A 14,101-nucleotide genomic window follows, 5' to 3' on the forward strand; every position below is an offset into this window, starting at 1 on the left:
TCTGTTTTCAATTTAAGCTTGCAGGTTCCTATCCGATAGCCTGATAATTCATCTTACTCCAACAAAAAGCGTTTCTAACTTGTCTGTTCTTATCTTTCTCCATTGCTATTGTAAAGGAAATAGAATTCTGATCACTATCTCCAAAAATATCTCCGACTGAGAATTGTGACACCCGACCTGGTTGATTTCCCAATACCAAATGAATGGAACCTCTGTTTTTGTGGGATTATATACATATTGTGTCAAGAAACCTTCCTGAACACACCTAGCAAACTCCATCTCATCTAAAACACTTGCACTGAGGAGATGCCGATTGATATTTGTGTCATTAAAATCTCCCATCACGACATCTTTGTTATTGCTACACCTTTCCAGGATCTGTTTCTCTGTCTGCTCCTCGATATCCCTGTTACTATTGGGCCGTCTAAAAAAACACCCGGTAAAGTTATTGACCCCTTGCTATTCCTAACCTGCATTGAAAGAGACTCCGTAGAAAAAAAGCCCCCACGGGGTCCACCTTTTCTGCAGCCCTGACAGTATCACTGATCAACAGCGCCACAGCCCCAGCTCGTTTTTGCCTTCCTCCCTGTCCTTTCTGACATATCTGAACCCCGGCACTTGAAGTAACCATTCCTGTCCCTGAGCCATCAAAGTCTCTGTAATGGCCACGGTATCATATCTCCAAAGGAGATAGTGATCAGACACTACCTCCTTTATCATAGCATTGCAGAAGGATGGGGACAGATAAGTTAGCAAAGCGTTTAATTGGAGTAGGGCGAAATATGAGGCTATCAGGCAGGAGGTTGGAAGCATAAATTGACAACAGACAATAGTCAATAGGTGCAGGAGTAGGACTTTCGGCCCTTCGAGCCAGCAACGCCATTCATTGTGGCTGTGGCTCAATTGTGATCAATTGCTCTCAGAAATGTTCGAAAGAAATGTGACAAATATTCAGAGGACATTTGCGCGCAATTCTGCATATGATTGTTCCAATGAAAAAGGGAAAAGCTGGTCGGGTACAGGAACCGTGGTGTCCAAAGGCTGCTGTAAATCTAGTCAAGAATAAAAGAAGCCCCTACGAAAGGTTCAAAAGACTAGTTGATGACAGAGATCTAGAAGATTATAAAGCCAGCAGGTGGAGCCTAAGAAATAAATTAGGAGAGCTAGAATGGGCCATAAGAAGGGCTTGCAGGACAGGATTAAGGTAAACTGCAGGACACTCTGTAGGTATGTGAAAAACAAGTGGATAAGACTAGAGAGTTTAGGACGAATCAAGTGTGACAGTGCAAAAGTGCGTATGGAACAGGAAGAGAGAGCAGAAGTACATAATGAATACTTTGCTTCAGTATTCACTTGGATAAAGGATTCTCGCAATTTTAAGGATGACAGAGCGGACTGAAATGCTTGAGCATGTAGATATTGATAACGATGATATGCTGGAGCATTTAGAAAGCATCAATCTGCAAAAGTCGCCGGGAAAGGAAGACCAAACTAATGTGCGAACCGACGGATGAGATTGCTGAGCCTCTGGCGATGATGTTTGTGTCATCAATGAGGATGGGAGAGATTCCGGAGGAATGGAGGATTGTGGATGTTGTTCCCTTATTCAAGAAAGGGAGTAGAGATAGACCAGAATATTATAGACCTTTGAGTCTTACTGTAGTGGTTGGTAAGTTGATGGAGAAGATCCCGAGAGGCAGGATTTATGAACATTTGAAGAGGCATAATATGATTGGTCATAGTCAGCATGGAATTGTCAAAGGCAGGTCGTGCCCTACCAGCCTGATTTTTTTTTTCGGGACTGGGACTGAACAAATTGATGAAGTTAGCGCAGTAGTTGTAGTACATTTTGATTTCACCGAGCATTTGATAATGTATCCCGCGTAAGGAGACACGTGGCCGACGGAGACATTGCTTTGTGGATCCAGAACTGGCTTGCCCACAGAACGCAAAGAGAGGTTGCAGTCGTGTCATATTCTGCATGGGAGCCGGTGAACAGTGGAGTTTCTCAGCGATCTGTTCTTGGATGTCAACTCTACGTGATTCCATAAATGATTTGGATGGGGATCTGGAGCTGTGGTTCTTAAATTTGCGGATGATACAAAGGTTCGGGGTGTTGTAGATACACCCAATTATGAGGTCTGTCAGAGCTTACAGCGGAGCATTCATATCTGAGCTGAGAAGTGGCAGATGGAAGTAAACGCAGGTAAGGGAGAGCTGCTCATTTTGGTAGGTAAAATGTGATGGCAGAATATAGGATGAATGGTAAGACTCTGGGCAGTGTGGAGGATCAGAGGAATCTTCGGGTTCGAGTCCAGAGGACACTCAACGCAGCTGCACAGGTTGTCTCTGTGGTTAAGAAAGCATACAGTGTATTGAACTTCAAAAATCGTGAGATCAGAGGCAATGTTGCAAATTTATAGGACCCAGTCAGACGCTACCGATAGGAAGAAAATAAAACTCTCTGCAAAGAGAGTTTAGGGATTTAGGTGTAAAATTGAAGGACAGGGCCTCCACGGTTGCAATCTCAGGATTGATACCCCTGCCACGTGCTAGTGAGGCCAGAAATAGGACATAATGCAGATATATACGCGGCTAAGGTGTTGGTGCAGGAAGGAAGGCTTCGTGTTTCTGGACAACTGGGTCTTGTTCCGGGGATGTTTGGACTTGTTCCGACGGGACGGGTTGCACCTGAACTGGTGTGGGACTAACATCTTTGCGGCAAGGTTTGCTAGAGCTGCTCTGGGGGGTTTAAACTAGATTTTCAGGGGGAGGAGTATCAGAGTGTTAGAGCAGATAGTGAGGTGGAGAAGGATAAATGTCATTGGAGAGCTGCAAGTATAGTGCATGGATTAAAACCAGATCTAGCATATAAATAGGCTTTGAGGGAAGAGAAGTAGAATAAAGGGTGTAAAGGTAGTACGTTAGAACGGCTCAAGTGCGTGTACTTCAATGCAAGAAGCATCAAGAACAAAGTTGATGAACTGGGGAGCTTGGATAAATACCTGGAATTATGATGTAGTGGCCATCACAGAGACATGGCTGGCACCAGGGCAGGAATGGATTCTCAACATTCCTGCATTTCAGTGCTTAAACGGGATAGAGAGGCCGGGGCGGAGGGGAGGAGGGTGGTATTACCAGTTAGGAATACTATTACGGCTCCAGAAAGGGTGGGTAATGAAGCAGGATCCTCTTTTGAGTCAGTATGGGTGGAAGTCAGGAACAGGAAGGGAGCAGTTACTCTACTGGGGAGTTCTATAGACCCCCTGGTAGCAGCAGAGATACTGAGGAGCAGATTGGGAGGCAGATTTTGGAAAGGTGCAAAAATAACAGGGTTGTTATCATGGGTGACTTTAACTTCCCTAATATTGATTACCACCTGATTAGTATCTAATCACCTGCTGAATCTAGTATTGGTTAAAGAACCGGGTCAGGTCACAGATCTTTCAGTGGGTGAGCATCTGTAGGACAGTGACACCTCTCCATGGCCTGTAACCTTATTATGGAAAAGGACAGAATCACAGAGGACAGGACTTTTTGTTTTAATTGGGGAAGAGCAAATTATGAGGCTATAAGCCTAGAACTTGAGGGTGTGAATTGGGATGATCCTTTTACTGGGAAATGTACTATGGACATGTGGTCGATGTTTAGGGATCTCTTGCAGCATGTTAGTGATAAATTTGTCCCGGTCAGGAAAATAGAGAATGCTAGAGTAAAGGAACGGTGGGTGACAAGTGTGGTGGAGAATCTAATCAGATGGAAGAAGGCAACATACGTGAGGTTTAGGAAGCAAGAATCAGATGAGTCTATTGAGGGTAACAAGAAAGGAGCTTAAAATGGGCTGAGGAGAGCAAGAAGGTGTTATGAGAAGTCCTTGGCGAGCAGGGTAAAATAATCCCCAAGGCATTCTTCAATTATGTAAAGAACAAAAGGATATCAGGAGTGAAGGTAGGACCGATTAGAGATAAAAGTGGGAAGATGCGCTTGGAGGCGGTGGAAATGTGCGAGGTCTTCAATGAATACTTCTCTTCGGTATTCACCAGTGCGAGGGAACTTGGTGACGGTGAGGACAATATGAGTGAGGTTGATGTTCTGGAGCATGTTGATATTAAGGGAGAGGAGGTGTTGGAGTTGTTAAAATACATTAGGACAAATAGGTCCCAGGGGCCTGACGGAATATTTCCCAGGCTGCTCCACGAGGACATTTGATAAGATACCAAACGGTAGGCTTATTCAGAATATCAGAAGGCCTGGGATCCAGGGAAGTTTGGCAAGGTGGATTCAGAATTGGTTTCCCTGCAGAAAGCAGAGTATCGTAGTGGAGGGAGTATATTCGGATTAGACATTTGTGGCTCGTGCCGTCCCCCCAGGATCAGTTCTGGGACTCCTACTTTTCGTGATTTTTATTAACGACATGGATGTGGGGTAGAAGAATTGGTTTTCAAGTTTGCAGACGACACAAAGTTTGGTGGTGTTCTAGATAGTATAGAGGATTGTCGAAGATTGCAGAGACATTGATAAGATGCAAAACTGGGATGAAAATAGACAATAGGTGCAGGAGTAGACCGTTCGGCCTCTCGAGGCAGCACCGCTATTCAATATGATCTTGGTTGATCATTCACAATCAATAACCTGTTCGTCCCTTCTGTCCATATCCATTGAGTCCGCTATCATTAAAAGCACCATCTAACTCTTTCTTGAAAGCATCCAGAGAATTGGCCTCCACTGCCTTTTGAGGCAAAACATTCCATAGAACCACAACTCGCTGGGTGTAAAACTTTTTTTTTCCTGAACTCCGTTCTAAATGGCCTACTCCTTATTCTTAAGCTGTGGCCTCTGGTTCTGGAGACTCCCAACGTCGCTAATATGTTTCCTGCCTCGAATGTGTACAATCCCTTAATAATCATATATGTTTCAATCAGATCCCCTCTCATCCTTCTGAATTCCTGTGTATACAAGCCCAGTCGCTCCAATCGTTCAACACCTGACAGTCCCGCAAACCCGGGAATCAACCTCGTGAACCTACGCTGCACTCCCACAATTGCAAGAATGTCCTTCCTCAAATTTAGAGACCAAAACTGAAAATAATACTCTAGGTGTGGTCTCCCCAGGGGCCTGTGCAACTGCAGAAGGATCTCTTTGCTCCTGTACTCAACTCCCCTTATTATGATGGCCAACATGCCGTTAGTTCTCTTCACTGCCTGTTGTACCTGCATGGCTACTTGCAGTGACTGATGAACAAGAACAGCTATATCTCGTTGTATTTCCCCGTTTCCTAACTTGACACCATTCAGATAGTAATCTGCCTTCCTGTTCTTGGCACCAAAGTGGATAACCTCATATTTATCTGTAATAAATTGCACCTGCCATGCAACTACCCACTCACCCAACCTGTCAAAATCAACCTACAATCTGCTAACATCCTCCTCATATTTCACACTGCCACCTAGCTTTGTGTCTTCTGCAAATTTCCTAATGTTACCTTTAATCCCTTCATCTAAATTATTAATATATATTGTAAATAGCTGCGGTCCCAACAACGTGCCTTGCAGTACCCCACTAGTCACTGCCTGCCATTCTGAAAAGGACCCGTTAATCCATACTCTTTGTTTCCTTTCTACCAAATAATTTTCTATCCATGTTAGTACCCTACCCCCAATACCATGTGTTCTAATATTGCCCACTAATCTCATATGTAGGACCTTATCAAAAACTTTCTACGAGTCCAGGTACACTACATCTTCTGGCTCTCCCTTGTCTAGTTTCATAGTTACATCCTCAAAAAAATCCAGAATATTAGTCAAGCATGATTTCCCCTTAATAAATCCATGCTGATTCAGACCTATGCTCTTACAGCTATCCAAATGTGCCGCTATTTCATCTTTTATAAGTGATTCCAGCATTTTCCCTACCACTGCCGTCAGGCTAACTGGTCTATAATTCCTTGTTTTCTCTCTCCCTCCCGTCTTTGAAAATGGGATAACACTAGCTACCCTCCAATCCACAGGAACTAACCCTGAATCTATAGAACACTGGAAAATGATTAGCAATGCGTCCATGATTTCTAGAGCCACCTCCTTAACCCTGCAACCCTGGGATGCAGACCGTCAGGTCCTGGGAATTTTTCAGCCTTCAGTCCCATCAGTCTACACACCACCATTTTCTGCCTAATGTGAATGTCCTTCAGCTCCTCTGTTACCCTAGTTCCTCTGGCCACTATTGCATCTGGGAGATTGTCTGTGTCTTCCCTAGTGAAGACAGATCCAAAGTACCTGCTCAACTCGTCTGCCATTTCCTTGCTCCCCATAATAAATTCACTCGTTTCTGTCTTCAAGGGTCCAACTTTTTCCTCCTCACATACCTAAAGAGGTTTTTACTATCCTCCTTTATATTCTTGGCTAGCTTACCTTCGTACCTCTTCTCTTCTCTCCGTAATCTTCTGTTGCTCTTTAACATTTTTCCAATTCTCTGGTTTCCCGCTCATATTTGCAACGTTAAACTTCACTTTTATTTTTATACTGTCCTTGACTTCCCTTGTTAGCCACGGTCACCCCCTACTCCCCTTAGAATTTTTCTTCCTGTTTGGAATGATCTGACACTGCAGCTTCTGTATTATTCCCAGAAATACCTGTCATTGTTGTTCCACTGTCATCCCTGCTACGGTATCCTTCCAGTCAACTTTGGCTAGTTCCTCTCTCATGGCTACATAGTCCCCTTTGTTCAACTGTAATACTGACACTTTCGATTTTCCCTTCTCCCTCTCAAATTGCAGATTAAAACATCATATTATCGTCACTACCTCCTAATGGCTATTTTACCTAGAGTTCCCTTATCAAATCTGGTTCATTACACAACATTAACTCCAGAATTGTTTTCTCCCTGGTAGGCCCCAGTACAAACTGCTCTAAAAATCCATCTCGGAGGGACTCCCCAAATTTCCTGCCTTCAGGTCCAGTACCAACCTGATTTTCCCAGTCTACTGTTACGAAGGATGAACAACGCCGATGGGCAGAAGGGTACAGAGTTGCCCATATTTTTTCCCTCCCCTGGGAGAATTACAAACCGTTACTGTTGCCATGCTGCGAATGAGAAAAAGAGATGGAACAAAAACATACTGGGACTGGAACATTTGCTTCAGATAAGGGAGAGATAACACCGGGAGAGAGAGACTTGTTATTTCACCATATTATGACTCTTGTAAGACTTATGGCTCCGGAGAGGGCTGTTTACTTGGTACTATTCTGTTCATTAAAATTCCTCAGTGGACAGCCGGAGTGGGCTGGTTTGATGGACTAAGCCATTCAAAACTGATTGACACCTGAGACCACGTGAGTAGGGTTAAAAGTGAGGTCTGGGAAGACACCCTTCAGGCACACCAAGGGACACACTAGTGAGCACTGCTTAAGTGTTGGAACCTACGAGAAGGTGTGGGGCATCGGAGATCGAACTACGGATCGGTCAATTTTAGCTCACAGTGTTTATAGCGAGGCCGGTGTGGGCTTGTATGTGTGTCCATCCTAGCCTGGGTGACGAGTCCACCATAGAAGAACGGTCTAGCTAAAGGCGAGAGGGGTCATACCTGAATGGCCGCAACAACATATCGACGGATCAAGAACGTAAAGGAAGGTTTGACTGACAGCAGCTGTCACTGTTTGCTCGCCCTCTCTCTCTCTCTCTCTCTCTCTCTCTCTCTCTCTCTCTCTCTCTCTCTCTCTCTCTCTCTCTCTCTCTCTCTCTCTCTCTCTCTCTCTCCCTCCCTCCCTCCAACGGTTACAACAAAAGAACCAACAACTACCTCAGCCTACATGAACTGAACTGAACTTCATACTTTCCCATGATAATTTATTATCCCTTAGACAACGATAGAGCTTGTTTATTATTGATTATTATTATACCCACACTTTTAGGTTTCGTATTGCTAACGTGTATTATCTGTATATTTGCATTGTTGATATTGATTTGTATATTTTACTAATAAACACAGTTTTGAAAATAGTACCAGACTCTAACGGATACTTCTATCTTTGCTGGTAAGACACCCAGTTACTACCAACATATTGAAATCCCCCATCACAACCGTAGCATTACCTTTGCAACATGCTAATTTTGGCTCTCAATTCAACTTGCAAACCTATATCCAGGCTACTATTTGGGAGCCTGTAGATAACTCCCATTAGGGTCTTTTTGCCCTTACAATTTCTCAGTGCTCTCCATATAGACTCTACATCTCCTGATTCTATGTCAGCCCTCGCAAGGGACAGAATTTCATTTCTCACCAGCAGAGCCACCACACCAACTCTGCACACCTGTCTGTCCTTTCGATAGGACGTATACCCTTGTGAATTGATTTCCCAGTGAAAGTGGCAGATGCGTTCAACTCGGAGAAGTGTGAGGTGATACACTTTGGAAGGACAAACTCCAAGGCAGAGGAGAAAGTAAATGACAGGTTACTTGGTAGTGTGGAAGAGCAGAGGAATCTGGGGTACATGTCCACAGATCTCTGACAGATGCCTCACAGATTGATAGGGCAGTTAAGAAAGCTTATGGAGTGCCAGCATTCATAAGTCGAGGGTCCGAGGTTTAGTATCGCGATGTAATGATGCAGCTCTATAAAACCCTGGTTCGGCCACACTTGGAGTACTGTTTCCAGTTCTGGTCGCCTCACCAGAGGAAGGATGTGGAAGCATTGGAAAGGGTACAGAGTAGATTTACCAGGATGCAGCCTGGTTTAGAGAGTATGCATTCTGATCATTGATTAAGGGAGATCGGGCTTTACTCTTTGCAGAGAAGCAGGATGAGAGCAGACATGATAGAGGTATACAAGATATTAAGAGGAGTACACAGAGTGGACAGCCAGCGCCTCTTCCCCAGGGCACCACTGCTCCGTACAAGAGGACATGGCTTTAAGGTAAAGGGAGGGAAGTTCAAGGGGGATAGTAGACGAAGGTTTTTCATTCAGAGAGTGGTTGGTGCATGGAATGCTCTGCCTGAGTCACTGGTAGAGGCAGATACACTTGTGAAATTTAACAGACTACTAGACAGGTATTTGGAAGAATTTAAGGTGGGAGTTTATATGTGGGGCAGGGTTTAGGAGTCGGCTCAACATTGTGGGCCGAAGGGCCTATACTGTGCTGTACCATTCAATGTTCTTTGTTGTAAAATTGCCATACATTTCTTATTCGTCATTTCCACCCAGAAAGCCTCACTTTGAGGAATTTTAATGCCAGTCCTGCTGTCCACTGTGGTAACATTTTTCTCAGCCTAGTAATGTCACCCGTCCTCCTTCAATTCCTTCCGCTTTCTCATGACTAAAAATAGAGAAACCCGAAATATAGTGTTCTCCTGCTTGCTCCTCCTACACCCAATTCTCAGAAATGGCTGCAATGTCATAATTCACGGTATTGAATCATTCCCTAATCTCAGCCACCCGCCGTTCTTTAAAATTTCCTGCAGTGAAACATACGGAGCTGAGGACACCAGTCGCATTATGCATAAACTCTTGCTATCTGCCTTTTTATGAGGTCTTACCAACATCTGTCTCCATATCGACTCCGCTATTTGCTCAGGAGCTCTGAATCACATTCCCCTTCACCTCGAGTTCAACAACTCTCCAAAAAACTCTCATGCGCAGTGCTGACAAACCTTCCCGCTGGGATATCAGTTCCCTCCAGTTGAAATGTAAATAGTTTTCCATCTCATCTATACAGATCCCACCTTCCTTGGAAAAAATGCAATGTTTCCAAATTTTGGAGCCCTCCCATCTAGACGACGTGCTAAACTGTATGGTCTTCCTATGTCTGGACACACTGTGACGGGTAGTGGTCCTGTCTTTTAATTTAATAGCTAAATCCCTGACCGCACTTTGCAAAACCACCTCCCCATACATACCCATTACATTTGTACATATATGCTGCTCACTCACTCACTTAAGAATCATAGAGAAGGAATGGTGTGTGGAGAAAAGGGGAAGGATGTCGAGGAGAGTGGGGCCACAGAAAGGGTGTTCAGATTGCAGCCGTTTGAGCAGAAGATGTGATTTACAATTTTCTTGCTCCCTACCTCTGATCGGAGTCTGGTTAAACACCGAAATCCACTGACCCATGACCAGGAGTCACAGACAGAGCAAGAATCACTCCATCAAATCCCATCGCACACTCCTGGAAATATACACTGAGTAACGCTCCCTCCGGAACGTCCCATAAAAACACTGCCGGGGTCAGACACAGAGTGCAGCTCCCTCCACATTGTCCCAACACAGACTCGGGGGTCTTACAAGGAGTGAAGCTCCGTCCACACCGTCCCAGCACACTCTACCAGGGTCAGATAACCCGCGAAGCTCTCTAAATATCATCCCATCTCAATCTCGGGGTCAGACATGAAAGTACCTCCCGCACCATCGCAGCACACTCTACGGGAATCAGAAGAAGTACGAAACCCCTCCTCCATTCTCCCCACTCACCAATACCCAGCTTTTCGGCTTTCCAGTAGTCTTGAATCGTGTGTGTCTCTCGGAGATGGTGTGTGTGTGTGGGAGCGGATTGTGTGCTGCCGTTAGAGGAAGGAAGGGGAAGAGAGAGGAGGCCAGGGAAAGGGTGGTGAGACTGCAAACACTGACGCAAGTGGTGTGGAATCACATGACCGGCCTGTGCATGCAGAGTTGTGGAGAGATTCAGATCCTGGCGATCGATAGCCATGGTACGGGGGGAGGTGAAACACCAGCCATCATCTCCCCCTCATACTCCCCACAATTGCCTGTGTCACAGAGTGGGAGGAGAGTGGAGTGACGACGTAGATGGGGAGCGGTTAGCACATGGACTGTATCACCGAGACGGGGGAGGGGCGTATGGGTACGTACGGGATGTTGGAGATGGCGAACTGTGCAGGAGGGGGTTTGGGTCACGCTGACGGGGTTGCTTGTAAGCGAGCGATGGGTGACGGAGGCGGGAGTGATGTACTGGAGACAGTGTGTGACGGTGACGGGAAGTAGTGTAGGAGAGGGAGAGTTTGACAGATTTGTGGAGGGATTTTGCAGAAGGAGGGTGTTATGCATTCGGGGTGAAGTGTTTTCGATTGTTTTCGAATTACAGTGCAGGTTAACTTTCTCCAAATATGACCTCCGTATCACACCCTCGGCTTCCCGAATGACCATGAGTTCATCCAGTTGCATTTCCAACTCCTCAACGAAGCTGCAACTAGAGGCACTTAAGACCGTAAGACCATAGGACAAAGTAGCTGAAGTCTGCCATTCGGCCCATCGAACCTCCTCCGCCATTTTATCATGAGCTGATCCAATCACTCTTTTAGTCCCCCTCCCTCGCCTTCTCACTATAACCTTTGATGCCCTGGCTACTCAGATACCTATCAATCTCTGCCTTAAATACACTCAATAACTTGGCCTCCTCTGCCGCAGGTGGCAACAAATTCCATTGATTCACCACCCTGTGGCTAAAAAAAATATTCGCATCTCTGTTCTGAATGGGCGCCCTTCAATCCTTAAATCATTCCCTCTAGTAATAGTCTCCCCCACCATGGGAAACAACTTTGCCACATCCACTCTGTCCATGCCTTTCAACATTCGAAATGTTTCTATGAGGTCCCCCCTCATTCTTCTTAATTCCAAGGAGTACAGTCCAAGAGCGGTCAACCGTTCCTCATACCTTAACCCTCTCATTCCCGGAATCATTCTAGTGAATGTTCTCTGAACTCTCTCCTATGTCAGCACATCCTTTCTTAAATAAGGAGCCTAAAAATGCACACAGTACGCCAAGTGAGTACTTACCAGTGCCTTGGTAGAGCCTCAAAATCACATCCCTGCTCCTATACTCTGTTCCTCTAGAAACAGACAATAGTCAATAGACAACGGGTGCAGGAGTAGGCCATTCGTCCCTTTCAAGCCAGCATCGCCATTCAATGTGATCAAGGCTGATTATCCACAATCAATAACATAAATACATAAATGATCTGGATGATGGGGTGGTAAATTGAATTAGTAAGTATGCTGATGATACTAAGGTAGGAGGTGTTGTGGATAATGAGGTGGGTTTTCAAAGCTTGCAGGGAGATTTATGCCGGTTAGAAGAATGGGCTGAACGTTGGCAGATGGAGTTTAATGCTGAGAAGTGTGAGGTTCTACATTTTGGCAGGAATAGTCAAAATAGAACATACAGGGTAAATGGTAGGGCATTGAGGAATGCAGTGGAACTGAGAGATCTAGGAATAACAGTGCATAGTTCCCTGAATGTGGAGTCTCATGTAGATCGGGTGGTGAAGAAGGCTTTTGGAACGCTGGTCTTTATAAATCAGAGCATTGAGTACAGAAGTTGGGATGTAATGTTAAAATTGTACAAGGCATTGGTAAGGCCAAATTTGGAATATTGTGTACAGTTCTGGTCACCGAATTATAGGAAAGATATCAATAAATTAGAGAGAGTGCAGAGACGATTTACTAGGATGTTACCTGGGTTTCAGCACTTAAGTTACAGAGAAAGGTTGAACAAGTTAGGTCTCTATTCATTGGAGCGTAGAAGGTTGAGGGGGGATTTGATCGAGGTATTTAAAATGTTGAGAGGGATAGATAGAGTTGACGTGAATAGGCTGTTTCCATTGAGAGTAGGGGAGATTCAAACAAGAGGACATGATTTGAGAGTTAGGGGGCAAAAGTTTAAGGGAAACACGAGGGGGTATTTCTTTACTCAGAGAGTGATAGCTGTGTGGAATGAACTTCCTATAGAAGTAGTAGAGGCCAGTTCAGTTGAGTCATTTAAGGTAATATTGGATAGGTATATGGACAGGAAATGAGTGGAGGGTTATGGGCTGAGTGCGGGTAGGTGGGACTAGGTGAGATTAAGAGTTCGGCACGGACTAGGAGGGCCGGAATGGCCTGTTTCCGTGCTGTGATTGTTATATGGTTATATGTTATATGGTTATATAATAACCTGTTCCTCCCTTCTCCCCATATCCCTTGACTCCGCTATCTTTAAGAGCTCTATCTAACTCTTTCTTGATAGCATCCAGAGAATTTGCCTCCACTGCCTTCTGAGGCAGAACATTTTATAGATCCCCAACTCTCTGGGTGAAAAGGTTTTTTCCTGAACTCCATTCTAAATGGTCTACACCTTATTCTTAAACTGTGGCCTCTGTTTCTGGACTCTCCCAATATCAGGAGCATGTTTCCTGCCTCTAGCGTGTCCAATACCTTAATAATCAGATATGTTTCAATCAGATCCCCTCTCATCCTTCTAAATTCCGGTGTATACAAGCCCAGTCCCTCCAATCTTTCAACATATGACTGTCCCGAAAACCCGGGTCTCAACCTCGTGAAATGGTGCTGCACTCCCTCAATAACAAGAATGACCTTCCCCAAATTTGGAGACCAAAACTGAACACAATACTGTAGGTGTGGTCTCACCAGCGCCCTGTGCAACTGCAGAAGATCCTCTTTGCTCCTATACTCAACTCCCCTTGTTATGAAGGCCAACATGCCATTAGCTTTCTTCATGGCCGGCTGTACCTGCATTATTATTTTCAGTGTTTGATAAATAAGGACACCTAGATTTCGTTGTTCTTTCCTTTTTCCTAACTTGATACAATTCAGATAGTAATCTGTCTTGCTGATCTTGCCACCAAAGTGGATAATCTCACATTTATCCACATTAAACTGCATCCGCCATGCAACTGCCCACACAGCCAATCTGTCAAAGTCACCCTGCATTTTTCTAACACCCTCCTCATATTTCACACTGCCACCCAACTTTGTGTCATCTGCAAATACTTTTAATCCCTTCATCTGAATCGTTAATGTATATTGTAAATAGCTGCGGTCCCAGCACCGAGCCTTGCAGTACCTCTCTAGTCACTGCTTGCCATTCTGAAAATAACCCGTTAATCACTACTCTTTGTTTCCTGTCAGCCAACCAATATTATATCTATGTTAGTACTCTACCCCCAATACCATGTGCTCTATTTTTGGCCACTAATCTCCTATGTGGGGCCTTATCAAAGGCTTTTTGAATGTCCATGTACACTACATCCACCTTGTCCATTTTCATAGTTACATGAAAAGAAAATCCAGAAGATTTGTTTTGCGTGGTCAGACAACAGG

The sequence above is a fragment of the Hemitrygon akajei genome, unplaced genomic scaffold (assembly GCF_048418815.1).
Source record: "Hemitrygon akajei unplaced genomic scaffold, sHemAka1.3 Scf000042, whole genome shotgun sequence".
Lineage (NCBI taxonomy): Eukaryota > Metazoa > Chordata > Chondrichthyes > Myliobatiformes > Dasyatidae > Hemitrygon > Hemitrygon akajei.